Consider the following 15,204-nt stretch of genomic DNA (forward strand, 5'->3'; position numbering starts at 1 on the left):
TGGTGCGCCCACTGTCCGAATGGGCCTCCCATGCTCTTATTGCCACTTTTTTTGCTGTTAGTATAACGCCAGCAGTCAAGTCAAGCAATGCTACTGCTAAAGTGATGCCACATTTAACTAATGCCGCTCTCAGTCTAATGCCACCGATAAATTTAAGCAACGCCAGCAGTCTAAAGCATTCTAATGCTGTTGCACAGCTAGTATACCAACGATGAAACTTGTTACTACCTTCAGATTTTTGCACTGTTAATGCTTATAGATTACATACCTCACTTTCATGAGATAAGTTAATTTTTTTGTATAGTGTCACCAAAATGCCAAGGTGCTGATGTCATTTTATTTTGGTTAAACTACATAGACAATTATGAAGACAAGAGGAAAGGTCAAGAGTGGGCACCTCCTCCTCTGGCTGTTTTCTTGATTCGTTCGATCAAGTTTTAAAGTTTGATCGATTATCAAGATTGGGATAGAAATTTTTAAGGTCCCCCCGAGTTCGAAATGATATTTACCTTGGAGGTACATGGTTTGCAATTTTTTTATACTGTCATTAGATAATAATGCTAGTTACCTTCAGACTTTTGTATTTGGTTTAATGCTCATGCAGAGCTAGTATACCAATGCTGAAACTTGTTACCTTTACATTTTGTATTGTTAATTCTTATAGAAACCTTACAGTGCTGGAGTTTATTGAAATCTGTTCAGTAAAACCATTGTACTGTACCCTGTAATAAACTAACTACTCTACTATTGCACTAGCCACTTGATTAGTGTATATTTGTAGTATTCGAATGGTGTTGCATTAGCGTATGGACATAAATAAAGTGTGGCAAGCTTTCCTAGATATGTGCTCAAGAAAACTACTACCTGTTTTTCTAAACACTAGACGTTTGGGTACTTTAAATTGAACTGCGAAAACGTCTTATATTAAGGAACAAAGGGTGTAGAGTTCACTCAAATTATCCTGGTAAAGCTAGTCACACCTTTGTTAAAATTAATGTTCATTATGTTATCGGAGGAGGTCTGTATGTTTGTCTCTAATGCCTGTCGACTACATATGTGACATCATGATGTAATGTTAAGTCATTTCCTTTTGTATAGTGTCACCGAATTGTCAAGGCGGTGATGGCATTTTATTTTAGTAGAACTGCACAAAATTTGCTTAAAAGAAGAGGAAAGGTCAGGAATGGTTCAGTTTTTCAGAAAAAACTATGTATGCCTTCCTGACATCAGCCGCTGTTGCTTTATTTATTCCTTCAAACAGGTGGTTAGAAACAGTCTTGCTACCTTTTCCCATTATGAAATTGGAATGCTTATATTTGAGAGTCTATGCTTCAACTAGTGCCACTTTTAGAGTAATCACACTTTCAATATCTACGCAAACAGGGATGCTCGATTTTAGTGGAACTGCACAAAAAGTCCAACTGGTTCAACATTAGGAGCATGTTTTTTTCCAAACCTTTATATCCAGTTGGTGGCACTATGAGCTGTTCATTACGAAGGTACATGGTTTGCTACTATCTTGCTACTCTTTTTGTACTGTCATTAGATAGTAATACTAGTGGTTTGCATGTGAATTTATTGGCAGGGTGGACCTACATTGGAGGTGCAGGACAAGATTCAATGATTGGATGCTCAATTTCGGTTGTATTGATTTCACCTCTTCCATCACTGCGAAAATGGATATCATTGGTCTGATGAAGAATAGGCACTATATTTCTGCTCTGAACCAGCAAATCAATTCAGTATGAAATTTTCCAGGGCAAAACATAACTGTATCAGATTGTCCAGTGCAGAACATGACATATGCTAAGCGGAAGAGACATGTTTAAACCGAAAATACAACGTGTGGTATATGGTTACTAGCTGATTGATATTTGTGCAGACAGAGATGTCTGCATGTTGCTATTTGGCAAACAAACAAAGTGTCCGCAATTTTGGTTGAACTGCACAAGAGAATAGTATAGCCACTGCATGCAGTGCCATTTGAAAATAGACACAGAAAGATTGGATAGTCACTTCATGGACTGCAGAAAAGTAGTACTGTACTATTTATTGGCCAACACTAGGTGCTTCATTGTTTGGTCTGATTATACAATGGGCATCATTTTGCCTAAGTTAAAGTTTGTATTCCGAAAATAGTCTCACGGTGTGATCGAGAGAAGACCAAATCATATTGCAGTGGATGTTCCTCCATCATGTGTGGTTCATTCTCATGGTTCCAGCTGTTGGTGAAACCACTTACATTTGCAAGAGGAATTGTAGACTTCACAAACAAATTTGTCTTTCAGTCTGTACTGAATGTTGGCTAAGAGAAGCATCCATGTTAATAAGAAGAACAGATGTTTTTTCTAGATCTCTGCTTTTGGAGCTACATATTTGTATATGATCTGTTATTGTATATCTTAATATTTTTGTTGTTGATTTGTTATTGTATATCTTAATATTTTTGTATATAAACTTGGTCAAAGTTTGTAAAGCTTGACTTTGAGCAAAGCTAATATGCGAACTAAATAAAAACAGAGGGAGTACCTCCTTTCCGGTTTGCAGGGCTTAATTCAAACCTCTCACCAACCAAGGTACTTCCTCCGTCCGGGATTTATTAGTCCCGTGAGCAAAGCAGCAAGACCAAGGCATGGCAATAATAAACGGCATGCAGAAGTTTAAGCCTGATTAATTCCAGCGATTTAAGTGGCTGCATGCGTGCCCTCGGCTGCGACTCGTTGCATGCTGCTTCGCGTACTGCCTGCGAGCGATTCTGAGTGCCTGCATGCAGCCGGCCGTAATTAAGGCAGCTAACTGATGCGAAAAAAGATACGCTTTAAATCCGTGGAATCATTATTGACAAGGAGGGAGATGATTCGAGTGCACTCGTTTGACCGCCATGCCGGCGTGCGACCCAGACGGGACGGGACGGCACAGTCATAATTTTAGTTTCTCTAGTTTTCCACGGCAAGCTGGCGCGCTAAGCCATTATGCATTGAATTCCGATGACCGTCGCGCTACCTTCCGCCTATAAGTACTGTTTCCTGGCCTTCTCAGGTGCCACCGTGACCCAACTCGCCATATCCTCATAAGCCCCCACCAGCCCGACATCGCTCGCCACGTCCGCCATGCCCCCGCCCGTCCGTGGTAGGCGACGCCGGAGGCGGTCACCGCCGGAACTAGTGTTCGGGTTTTCACCGGAAGGCAGGCGGAGGGAGGAGGCATTCTATCTGTCTTTAGATGGCAATGCGGAGATCGAGGAGTTGTTGCAGCGCGACTGCATGGCGGAGGAGCAGGAGTTGTTGGAGTGCGACCGCCTGACGGAGGAGCAGCGTATCGCCGATTTGCGCCGCCAGCGGGACATGGAGCAGCAGCGCACCGACGCTCTGAGTCATGAGTAGAGCGCCCGCAACTAGGCCGACTACGTGGAGGCCGGCGCCCAGCAAATGGCCCTGGAGGCTGTCGGGCAGGCACGCATTCGCGACGCCGATTTTTACTACCAGCTCGTTAAGTGGGTTTCCCGCTTGGAAGCCAAAGCTTCGGTGGACCACGCCGGCATGGAAAGGGCCAACGCGCGCGAGCAACGCGCCCTATCGCACCTCTACCAAGTCCGAGGCAAGGCGGAGGGACGCCGGTGTCGGCGTTTAGCATGGACAGCAGATGGCGGCCGGCATCGTCTAGTTAGCTAAGAGTAAGTTAGTACTTGTACGCTATGAGAGTGGTAGTGGGAGTAGATAGTTAACTTGGCTATGATGGTTGTCAACGTGGAAGTTCAGTACTCTATATGTGGATCAGACCTGTTACTTTGGTCTGAATGTTGAACTTTTCGTTTGAACGTATGGAATGGGCTGTTATTTTTTAAAATGGGTTGTATTTGTCCTCCACGGTTTAGAGGCTGACTTGTGGGCCTAGCAAGTTGACGCGTACACAATCAGGAGATGATTGTCCGTGGAGAGGATGACAGCTGGGACCCGCCAAGGTCATGGCAGTACGCAAGCAAGTGCCTCCTTATTTCAAGCCAATAAAAAAATGGCTCCTCCTAGTGGATTTCTGACATCTGGGTCCCATGCCATTGTCAACGTAGTCAATAAACGAGAGAATTGCACAACGAGTGGCTGACACCAGGGACCCAGCAGCTCGCCCAGTTATTTTTGTTTTGGGTTAATTTGATAAATGCCACTCCAAATCTGGTGTATCCGAGAAATGCCACTGCAATTTCCAAACTTTGAAAAATGCCATTTCATGCCATTTCTAGTGGCATTTTTCGAAGTCTGGAGTGGCGTTTTTCAAAGTTTGCAAACTGCAGTGGCGTTTTTCAAAGTTTGCAAAAATTGCAGTGGCATTTTTCAAAGTTTGGAAATTGCAGTGGCATTTTTATGAATCGCTATAATTGGAGTGGCATTTATCTAATTTTTTTTTGAGACGGAAGCAGGGTGTCAACTGGGCTGTGCGGGACACTCTGGCCTGTCTAGACAGCCTTTTCTTTTATGTTTACCATAGATCAGCCAAGTAGTTTTTTTCTTTCTGAAAATGGCTAGCCCAGTTCTTTTGTGATTTGTCAAGTAAGTCGCTTTATCAGGCCTGTTGGGCTGCAAATCTTTCAAGACGAGGAGAGCTTCATTCGGCTGGCCGAGAAAATGGCCTATCAGTAATGAGAAATGGGTTGTACATTTTTAAAACACATCAAACCGGCAATTATTTTCAAATATCTTTTTTTCATTTCGAGATTTTAAATTGCATTGATTTTTATGCGTGGACAATTTATTGGATTTTATATTGATATACATTTATTTTTAAAATTAGTCTGAATGTGACTCGAAATTTCGGGATTAAAAACAGTTCAGACCGCACCGACATATGCAAAATTTCATATAATTTTTTAACCGTGGCCACAATATGGGCTGTAATGCTAACATAAAGAATATGGGCTCTAAAAAACCCGTAAGAATTAGCAAATGGGCTGTAAATTATTTGAAATAATGGCAGATGGGCTGTATGTTGTTTTCCCCAGATTTGAGGCTTTCCACAGATGGCCTGTATACTGTTGGATGTCCATCCAACGGCCGTCGTGCTTCTTCAATCTCTGCTCTTCCTGCTCCAGCCGCTCAAACAAGCGCCGGCGGGACTGCCCGCTCCCTCCTTCCCACGGCCGGCTGTGCTGCCGCGCAGGCCTCACCGCCCATCGTACTCCCATCGCTGGCCTAGCCATCCCTCTACTCACCCACACCTGCTGTTATTCTCCGGCGACGGCAGACTAACCAGTAAACCCACGTACAGTCGTATTCTCCTCCGCGTGGGAAACAAAAACAATGGCCGAGTCTTCCATGCCTCCATGTCGTTCCCTTCCTAGGCCTCATCGTCGTCCACTGCCCTGGTGCTCTCGGCGTGGCGTGGTCAGCGTGGCCAACGACTGACATGCATCTGAAGTGGACTGTACGTGGAGAGGCTGACAACTGGGTCCACGGCCGCACGCAAGGAAATGCTTCTTATTACGCGCAAAATAATGATTTCCTCCACCTGACATCTAGGACCCACCGAAACGGCCTCTGTATTTCACAAAAAAAACGTTACCGCCGCTGACAGCTCAGACCCACCAGCTATATCTTTGCACGCAAGGAAGTGCCTCCTTATTATGCACAAAAAAAATGAATACTCCCCCTGCTAGCTGGGACCCAGTATAGTGGGCCAACCTCTGGTCTTCTTGCTACAGCCGCCCAAAGCAGCGCCGGTCGTGCCGCCTGCTCCTGCCTCCCGTGGTCGGCTGTGCTGCCGCGGAGGCCTCATCGCCCCCATACTACTCCCACCGCTGGCCAGGCCATCCCTTCACTCCACTCACCCACACCCCCTGTTATTCTGCGGTGACGGCAGCGCAGCCGAACCAGTGAACCCTCGTACTCCTCTCCGCGTGGGCATCCACTGCCGCGTCTTCCCCGGCTCTGCGTCCTCCCCTTCCTAGGCCTAGCCGTCGTCCACCACCATGGTGCTGTCGGCGTGGCGTGGTCAATGTGGTCAATGACCGAATTCCATCAGAAGAATACTGTGCGTGGAGACGCCGACAGCTGGGTCCACGGCCGTAGCAAGGAAGTGCTCCTTATTACGCACAAAATAATTATTCCTCCACCTGACAACGGGGACCCACCGGACGGGCCACCGTATTTCGCGAAAAAATGTTTCCCCCCTGACTACTGGGACCCACCAGCTACACCTTCGCACGCAAGGAAGTGCGTCCGGGCAAAAAAAAATGATTCGCCCCCTGATTGCTGGGACCCACCAGCTACACCTTCGCACGCAAGGAAGTGCCTGACAGTTGGGACCCACCTGGTCAAAGCGTACGTAGCGTTGTCATTCTGGTCGCGAACGTGTACGTACATATATACTGGTCGATGTAGAGGTGCACACATGTCGTAGTAGAGGCGCGCACGTAGCATGTACACGTACGTACAGCGGCCAGGGTGCAAGAAAGAAAATACGGCCATGCATGTGTACATACGGGCGGGGTCTCGAACGCCTACTCGCGCATACGTACGGCCAGGGCTCGTGTACATGGCTGGGTCGGAACGGAGAAACAGCGTCGTCGTCGTGTTCATGGGGAGGCAACGAAATGCGTCGTGTTCATGGGGAGGCAATGAAACGTGTCGTGTTCATCGGGAGGGCTTGGACGGAATAGGAGATGGAAACGAGGCCTGGCGTATCGCAGAACGGAGGAAACAGCCTTGTGTTCGACCGGCCACGTTCGAAATGGGATCCTATTCATCGGGAGGGGTCTGGCGTACTGCAAAACGGAGGAAATGGACCTCCTACAGTCGAAACGGGGGTCTTGTTGATCGGGAGGGGTGTGGCGTACCGCAAAACGGACGAAACGGACTTGTGTTGGAGCGCTACGGTCGAAACGGGGGTCCTGTTCATCGGGAGGGGTGTGGCGTACCGCAAAACGGGACTCCACGGGATCCTGTTCATCTCCACCGTCGACCCGCTCTAACCTCCACGAGCTACTGTTCATCCACCGTCGACCTCCTCCAGCCTCCACCTGCGACTGTTCATCCACGGGCTCCTGTTCATCCAGCCTCCACCGCGCGCTACTCCACCGGCTACTGTTCAACCAGCCCTCTCCATGGGCTCCTGTTCAACCACCCCTCCACGGGCTACTGTTCATCCTGCCCTCCACCGTCTACTGTTCATCCTGCCCTCCACGGGGTGGTCCTGTTCATCCAGCCCTCCACGGGGTCCTGTTCATCCAGCCCCAACCGGCTCGATCGATCGGGGTCCTGTTCATCTAGAGGCAACACCACGGGGTCCTGTTCATCCACCCCCACCGGGAACTGTTCATCCAAACCCTCCCCCCGCAATGCTCATTGTTCATCCAGAGGCAGCATTGATCGGCTTCAGTTAGCAGCAGTAGCGAAGGAATCACTCGATTGGGTTCAGTTAACAGCCATCGATTGATCGCTCGGGTTCAGTAACGCGTAGCCTGCAGTGCAATCGCTCGGGTTCAGTTAGAGCCCAACGCCTCGCTCGGCTTCAGTTAGAGCCAACGCCTCGCACACACGCGCGTACGTGTATGAGAGAAATGCGCATCGCTCGGCCCCCGACCTCCCACCGTAACCGGGAACTCCCCGAAATTTTCCTCCCCTCGCTTCTACCACGGTTTTTTCCATCATGGACGGCCCAAAGAATGTCATGCAGCTGCGTCTCCGGCCCGCCCAGGACGAAAAGCGCATTTTCTGTCATGTTTTTTTGTCATAGAAGTAGGAGCCCACCACATCTATGATGATACCGGGTTTTGTCACAATTATCGTCATAGAAGTGTCATATGTATGACAGAAAAAAATTCGTTCTGCCCAAAATGTCACGGATGTGTCTTTTTTTTGTAGTGTGCGCTTGCCCCCTTTGCACCAAAGGGGAAACAAGGACACTGCGCAGGCCGGCGCCCGCCTGGTCTCGATCGTCATGGCTTGCGTCACGGGTTCCTCGCGAGGTACCCCTGCCATGATCTCTCCGCCTCCTCGCGAGCCTGCCTGATGAGGCTGCCTCTGAGGAAGCTTTCTATCGTCCGCCCCGCGAGGCTTGGCCCCTCGCGAGGGTCTTGAGCTTGAGCTGATGAAGATGGGCCGCGCTGGGCCCCTACTTGAGCCACGCCCCAGGCCGCAGGCAGGCAAGTCTGGGGACCCCCATTCCCACAACACCGACAGCTAGGGTGAGTTCAGTCGCCTCTCTCTCTGCTAGGGTTCTACCAGATCTCTCGCTCTCTAGGTGTGTTGATCTCTCCGGGGGTCTCCCTCTACTCTGTGGTGGCTAGCTCTATTTATAAAGGCCCTGGGCCTCTCCCCAAATAATGAGCGGGAAGGGCGCCAACAATTGGCCATTTTGAAGGGGAACATCTAGTACAAGTTATCCAGACCAAAGGTGGTCTTCAGCTGCCAAAAGTACTGGTGATGACGCCGTCTTGGGCTCCACGGTGACCTCCGTCCTGCCGCTCTGCTGGTCTTGGTCTCGTTGCATCGGAATGGCAACCTTTGCCCGGTGCCTTGGTCTGTGCTTGCCCCCTTTGCACCAAAGGGGAAACAAGGATACTATGCAGTCCGGCGCCCGCCTGGTCTCGATCGTCATGGCTTGCGTCACGGGCTCCTCATGAGGTACCCCTGCCTTGATCTCTCCGCCTCCTCGCGAGCCTGCCTGGCGAGGCTGCCTCTGAGGAAGCTTCCTGTCGTCCGCCCCGCGAGGCTTGGCCCCTTGCGAGGGTCTTGAGCTTGAGCTGATGAAGATGGGCCGCGCTAGGCCCCCACTTGAGCCACACCGCAGGCAGGCAAGTCTGGGGACCCCCGTTCCCAGAATGCCGACAGTAGCCCCCGGGCCCAAGGCGCGCCCGGGCTTGGCCTAGCAGGAAAGCGAAGGGGCAAGCGCGAAGCGCCGCGGGCCCTAACAGCCTGCGGCCTTGGGCACCGCGTGGCGATTGATTGGACGTGGGCGTCTGTGCTTCCCACGACGCTTCGGCAACTGCACGACATGACATGTCCCTGCATGCAGAGAAACCGTTCATGATTACCTGTGATCGTGGTGCTCGACGGTTGGCCTCCTCCGGCTATAAGTACGGGGCTGCGCGAGTCCCTTCAGTCCATCCCTTGCTGCCGCTCCTTTCCTTATTCTTCCTCGTTCTTGCTTCTCCTTACGCCAATGGCACCAATCCACCAGTTTTCTGCAGAAGAGAAGGGAAAGGCCCCCCCGAGAGGGTCCTAACCCACTTCCGCCGAAGAAACGGCTGGTCCTCTGCCACCGAGATGTGGATGCTCAGCTAGAGGCACCGAGGCCCTGGTACGAGCGGCCGCCACCTGGGTATCCGCTCCCTTGTACGCCCGCATTGTGGGTCCTGGGGGAGAAGGTGTCGAGCGACATCGACGGTGCCCCCGTCGACGCCGGCGAGTCACGGTGGTGCGTGTCGTTCCTCCTGGAGTCCACGCCGAGCGCTCCTCTCGTGAGCTCGTGCTCCACGCCGCCATTCCTCCGAGCTCTTGGATTTGCCTTCCCCCCTCCTTCGCCTTCGAGATGCCGCCGAGCAGGGCTTTGGAGCTCTGGCTGCAGCACGCTGACCGCGGTACCCTTGTGACCGGAGCGGAGGTCACGGTCATCACCCCAGGCAAGGTCTTCATGACCCGGGGCTGGGGCGAAATCGCCCGGGTCTGCCGCACGGTAGGTGCCCTTGTGATTCATCTTGAATGCGACGTCGCCTCCCTGATGTTCTTCAAGGTCTTCTATGCTGAAGGACGCCGGCTGGAGTGCTGCCCCATACTTATAGCCGGAGGAGAACCTCTTTGGGGCCATGGGGACGGCGAGTAGCCAAGAGGAAGAAAAGGAGCAGCAAGAGGGGACGGGCTGAAGGGGCTCGCGCGGCCCCGTACTTATAGCCGGAGGAGGCCAACCGCCGAGCACCACGATTGCAGGTAATCATGATCGGTTTCTCTGCATGCAGGGACTTATCAAGTTGTGCGGTCGCCGAGGCATCGTGGGGAAGCGCAGTCGCCCACGTCCAATCAATCGCCATGCGGCGCCCAAGGCCGCAGGCTGTTAGGGCCCGTGGCGCTCAGCGGTTGCCCTTTCGCTTTCCTGCTAGGCCAAGCTCGGGTGCTCCTTGGGCCCGGGGGCTACTGTCGGCGTTCTGGGAATGGTGGTCCCCAGACTTGCCTGCCTGCGGCCTGCGGCGTGGCTTAAGTGGGGGCCCAGCGCAGCCCATCTTCATCAGCTCAAGCTCAAGACCCTCGCGAGGGGCCAAGCCTCGCGGGGCGAACGACAGGAAGCTTCCTCAGAGGCAGCCTAGTCAGGCAGACTCGCGAGGAGGCGGAGAGATCAAGGCAGGGGTACCTCACGAGGAGCCCATGACGCAAGCCGTGATGATCGAGACCAGGCGGGCGCTAGGTGGGCGCCGACCTGCGCAGTGTCCTTGTTTCCCCTTTGGTGCAAAAGGGGCAGGCACATGCCAAGGCACCGAGTAAAGGTTGCCATTCTGGTGCAACGAGACCAAGACCAGCAGAGCGGCAGGACGGAGGTCACTGTGGAGCCCAAGACGGCGTCATCACCAGTACTTTTGGCAGCCGAAGACCACCTTTGATCAGGATAACTTGTACTATATGTTCCCCTTCAAAACGGCCAATTGTTGGCGCCCTTCCCGCTCATTATTTGGGGAGAGGCCCATGGCCTCTATAAATAGAGCTAGCCACCACAAAGTAGAGAGACCCCCGGAGAGATCAACACACCCAGACGGCTAGAGATCTGGTAGAACGCTAGCAGAGAGAGAGGGAGAGAGGCGACTGAACTCACCCTAACAGTTCATCGCACCAGCTCAAGAACACCTCTCGCGAGGCTGTTCTTCCCTTGTACTGTTCATCATCAGCCCCTGAGGTAATCCACCACACCACACACTGGAGTAGGGTATTACACCACAACGGTGGCCCGAACGAGTATAAACCTCGTGTCCCTTGTGTTTTTCGTTGTTTTCAGCTTAGATCACGTGAGGAGATTGGATGTAGATTGGCAGGGGAGAGATCTCCGCATGCACCCCAGTGTTCTCTCCATGGCCGGTGGAGACCCTGCCGCCGCCGTCACCCATGGCAGCCATGGTGGATTTATAGCCCCGTGACCGACGAAAGCGACAGGAATGGACGGCGACAAGCCGAAGAAGACCTGTACTGCCGCCAAGCCTCATGGAGGAGCAGCGAAGCGGCCGCCGCGCGACCCGTCGGCTTCAGCTGCAGCGAAACATTAAAGGCGACAACCGCAAAGAAGACGACTACTGAAATTGGAGGTGGCATGAACGGCATGGGAGGAGTCATGAGGGGCATGGGAGGAGGCTATATGGGTGGGTTGATGAACATGATGAGCGGTGGCTTTGGAGATACGATGAATGTCATGGGATGTTTGAGTGGCTGACATGAATGCTACAAATCATGGGAATGAAATAAAATAAGATGAAGCCAACGATGAGAAAAAAAGAAACCACAAGTGGCAAGGAGGGTTGAGCAACCATATTTCTTTTCTCTATGTTGGATCATGCACTTTGGTTGATGTTGGTACTATGTTTGCGACTTTCATTTGAACTTCATATGCGGATTTAAAATTGAATTTCATATGTTGTTCCATCTAGTTTTTTTTTTTGCATAGTTGGGGTGCAAAAATTCATACATTGTAGTTGAAATACATAGACAAATTATAGTTCAAAATCATCTTCAAATTGAGGTTCGGCTGCGGTGCGGCAGCCGCACGTGTTGGAGACGGCCACCTCTTGTGCCAAAAAATTTAGGTTTTGTGCCCTAAAAAATTTACTCCGCCACTTTTTTGTGCCCTAAAATAGGGCATCTGTTGGGGATGCTCTTAGGGCATCTTCAAGGCGTGCATGAGACCTTCTCTAAAAGCCCGGATTGTGTGATTCAGATATTTTTTTCCCTCCAATGTCATGCATCAAATATCTGTGGGTCACTTTGGACGTTCGAAATTCCATACACTGGAAATCGGTAGGAGGTTTGCGCTCGTCCGGACGTCTGTCACGTAGGTGCTTGACTGAGCGGTCCCACTTAAAACCTTCACCGTGAGTTCTTTTTCAGAAGTCGAGCCGCACATTCACTACCGCTCAAAACATACACAGCCGGAAGGCCGCCTACCCACATTCATGTCGGTCACACCGACATGACCAGACGACTGATGGAGCCGCTTTAGCACTAACACGTCAACTAAGAAGGCTACTCCGGACGCTACACCCGCATTAAGGCGGCGATGGTCCTCCTGGCTCGGCTATTTAAGCAGGCCGGCATGGCTTGCAAACCACATCTCCAACCCTACATCGTCACCTCTCATATCCTCCTCGCACCTCATCTCTCGTCCGCACACCACACAAATGAGCAAGTTCGGTAGTGGCTCTGAGTGGTTCTCGAGGCCAGCAGGTGGATCATCGAGGTCATCTGGATCATGGCACTGCCGCCCATGGTCTTCAGCCCCGTCGATGTCCACCACTCTGTCCACGACCATAGTCAAGGAGGAGGTGGTGATCTCCAATGATGACGAGAAGTGGCCATAGCTGCCCCTCCTCTCTGAGGCTGCGTGAATGGATGAGGAGTACGTGTAGCAGCTCGAGTTACTGCTCCAACTGTTTCTCTTCTATCCACGGTTTGTCGCTGCCCTCATTGTCGCGACACGGCCGCGTAAAGCAGGAGGTTGTGTCCCCGTCGCGCCACTGTGTCAAGCAGGAGCTGGTGTCCTCGCCACGACGTCGTGTCAAGATGGTGCTCGCGTCCCCACCGCACAACCAGTATGGGTGCCGAGTCGAGTCGGCGTCCCCGCGTGCGCCGTTTTGGCTGCGATAAGGAGGTGGTGTCATCGCTGCCTCGTTGGCAGTTCGGGAGCCAGTGGCACCGGTGAAGAAAGAGGAGGAGGCGCCCACCCCGGCAATCGCCAATGCGCGCAACCGCCTCCTCTACTACCCTATATGTGGTGGTGGCGCCTCGTCCTCGTGCACCAAGACGATGACTGACAAGGCGACATCCGAGGAGGAGCGCCGGATTGGCGCAACATGGCATGCCATTCGGCCCATGCAACGTCTGATGTGGCGCCGGAATGGGTGCGCGCCGCCCTGGACCTCATGTTGGCCTAGGCCGAGGATCAGTCCATGACCGCTGCGCAAACGTCCTCTGGCCTCTGGTGCCAGATCATTGACCAGCTCTACAAGATCGGGTTTGCCAAGTCCGAGTGCCGCCCTTGCCCTCACCGGCAAGGGCAAGGATGGATGGTGTGGGCTGAAGTCCGCGCATGTCTGTTGCCGCGAGGCAGGCATGGTCAATTGTCTGTGCGAGGCAGCGCAACATTGGCCGATCCGGGCTGCCGCAACCCTGGGAGGTCGTCTGTTGCGGGAAGGATGATGGCGATAACCACGACACGGTCGGGGATGGTGGTGTCGGCAGCCTTGGAGGCCATGCATACAAGGTCAACGTCCGATACCTCACGTACTTTAGTTTTTTTTACTGTTAGTTGAACTTGCTACATAGCAGGTGGTTTGCATGTAATACGTGAAACTTGCTTAAATTTTGTTTAGTTTACATGAGTTTTGTCCATTTGTGAAATATCCGTTCAAAATATGGACGGACATTTGGTGCATAGAACTGGATGTCCACTCTCCTATCCGTTATCCACAGGCACGTCCGAACATGTCTCGTGGATATTTGAGGTATCCGTTTTGATGCGAAGGGTTGAAGATGCCCTCGCTCTGCTTCTGTCTCTCAACTTGAACCGAAGCTCCTTAAAAAGAACTTGGAACTGAAGCTGCTACTACTAGTAGTCTAAAATGTCATCTTTATAGCCACGGTCACATGGGGCAAGGCAAAAAGGACCTGGTGCTAGTGTGAGTTTTATTTTATCTTGCTTTGCTTTATATGTAGTTAATGTCTTTAATAAGGTTGGGTTGTTTGTATCTGCCCTTTTATTTTTTATTCCCTTTGTTTGCATTTCCCTCCCAAGTCCCCTCTCCCTGCTTTGAACATGTACTCAATTAACAACAGTGCTCCCTTTAGTTTGGACTACAACGGAACCTCATTTGCACGTGTGTGTGTGTGTCTATATATATATGAATGAATGATTTTCTTTGCGGAACAAGTTCATGCAGAGCAACACCAAACAACACATTCATAGATATGCAGTTGTGTCTTCTGCTGCAAGACCGGTCTGCATGACCACGATGGTGCATGGACGTTGTAGCTTAGCAAATCAACTTTATTTTCAAATGACTTGTGCTTGCTAGTGTTTGGAAGGATCTGAAATATGTAACTGGTGATGGCGCACGTCATTCCAATTGCCCACCCACAGCCACATGCGTGTTTGGTGTTATTTGCGTCGTGGAATCGTGAGTTTATTCGGGATCGATGATTGAGCTTCATCGTGAGTTTATTCGGGATCAATGATTGAGCTTCACCTCCAGAACATGATGGAAATGTATGTCTGCCATGTATTGTACTGGTGGAATCGCGGAGATACGTCATGGTCTAAGTACTCAATTACTCCTTGTATAAAGAAATATAAAAACATTTAGATCACTAGTAATACAGAGGTAGTACATGCGTATAGGCCGTCATCTGAAAATTTGGAATGCAGAGAGCTCCTTAATAATAAAAAAATTAGGATGCTCATAGTACTTATGTAAATATTGATGCCGTACAACCTAGTTTAGTTGATAGTCTGACATGCAAACACCACCGCCAGGATCACCAATCCACCACGAGCCCCAAACCCACAGCTGCAAATCGATCCCATGGCCCTACAATCTGGCCACAAAGCTGCAGACTTTCGACGCCGAATCCGTATTTCTGCAACTACAGTAGTACAGTAGGGTTTGTTTCCTCTATCAAATTTATTTTACTTTTCCTGATCACCATGCTTGGTATACTTATCGTTACAAACGAAAAATGTATGATACCTTGTTAGGGCTTCTGTCCATCAGTGGAGGCTGGCTTGGTTTAGTCCCACCTCGCTTACGGGAGGAGGCCATGACCAACTTATAAGGGAGAGTATCCCTCCTCCTTTCAGTCCGGGCTTTTGGGATGGAGTGGGCTCTCCACTGAATGTTGGCTCATGTGCGCATAAACATCCAGAACGTAAGTAGAGTGTGGGCTAGATCGAGTTGGACGCTAACATCTGGTATCAGAGCCAGCATCGCCATGCCTTTCTGAGGGGCTTCTCAGGGGGATGGGATGT

The sequence above is a fragment of the Triticum dicoccoides genome, chromosome 7A, assembly GCF_002162155.2.
Source record: "Triticum dicoccoides isolate Atlit2015 ecotype Zavitan chromosome 7A, WEW_v2.0, whole genome shotgun sequence".
In the NCBI taxonomy this organism is placed as follows: domain Eukaryota; kingdom Viridiplantae; phylum Streptophyta; class Magnoliopsida; order Poales; family Poaceae; genus Triticum; species Triticum dicoccoides.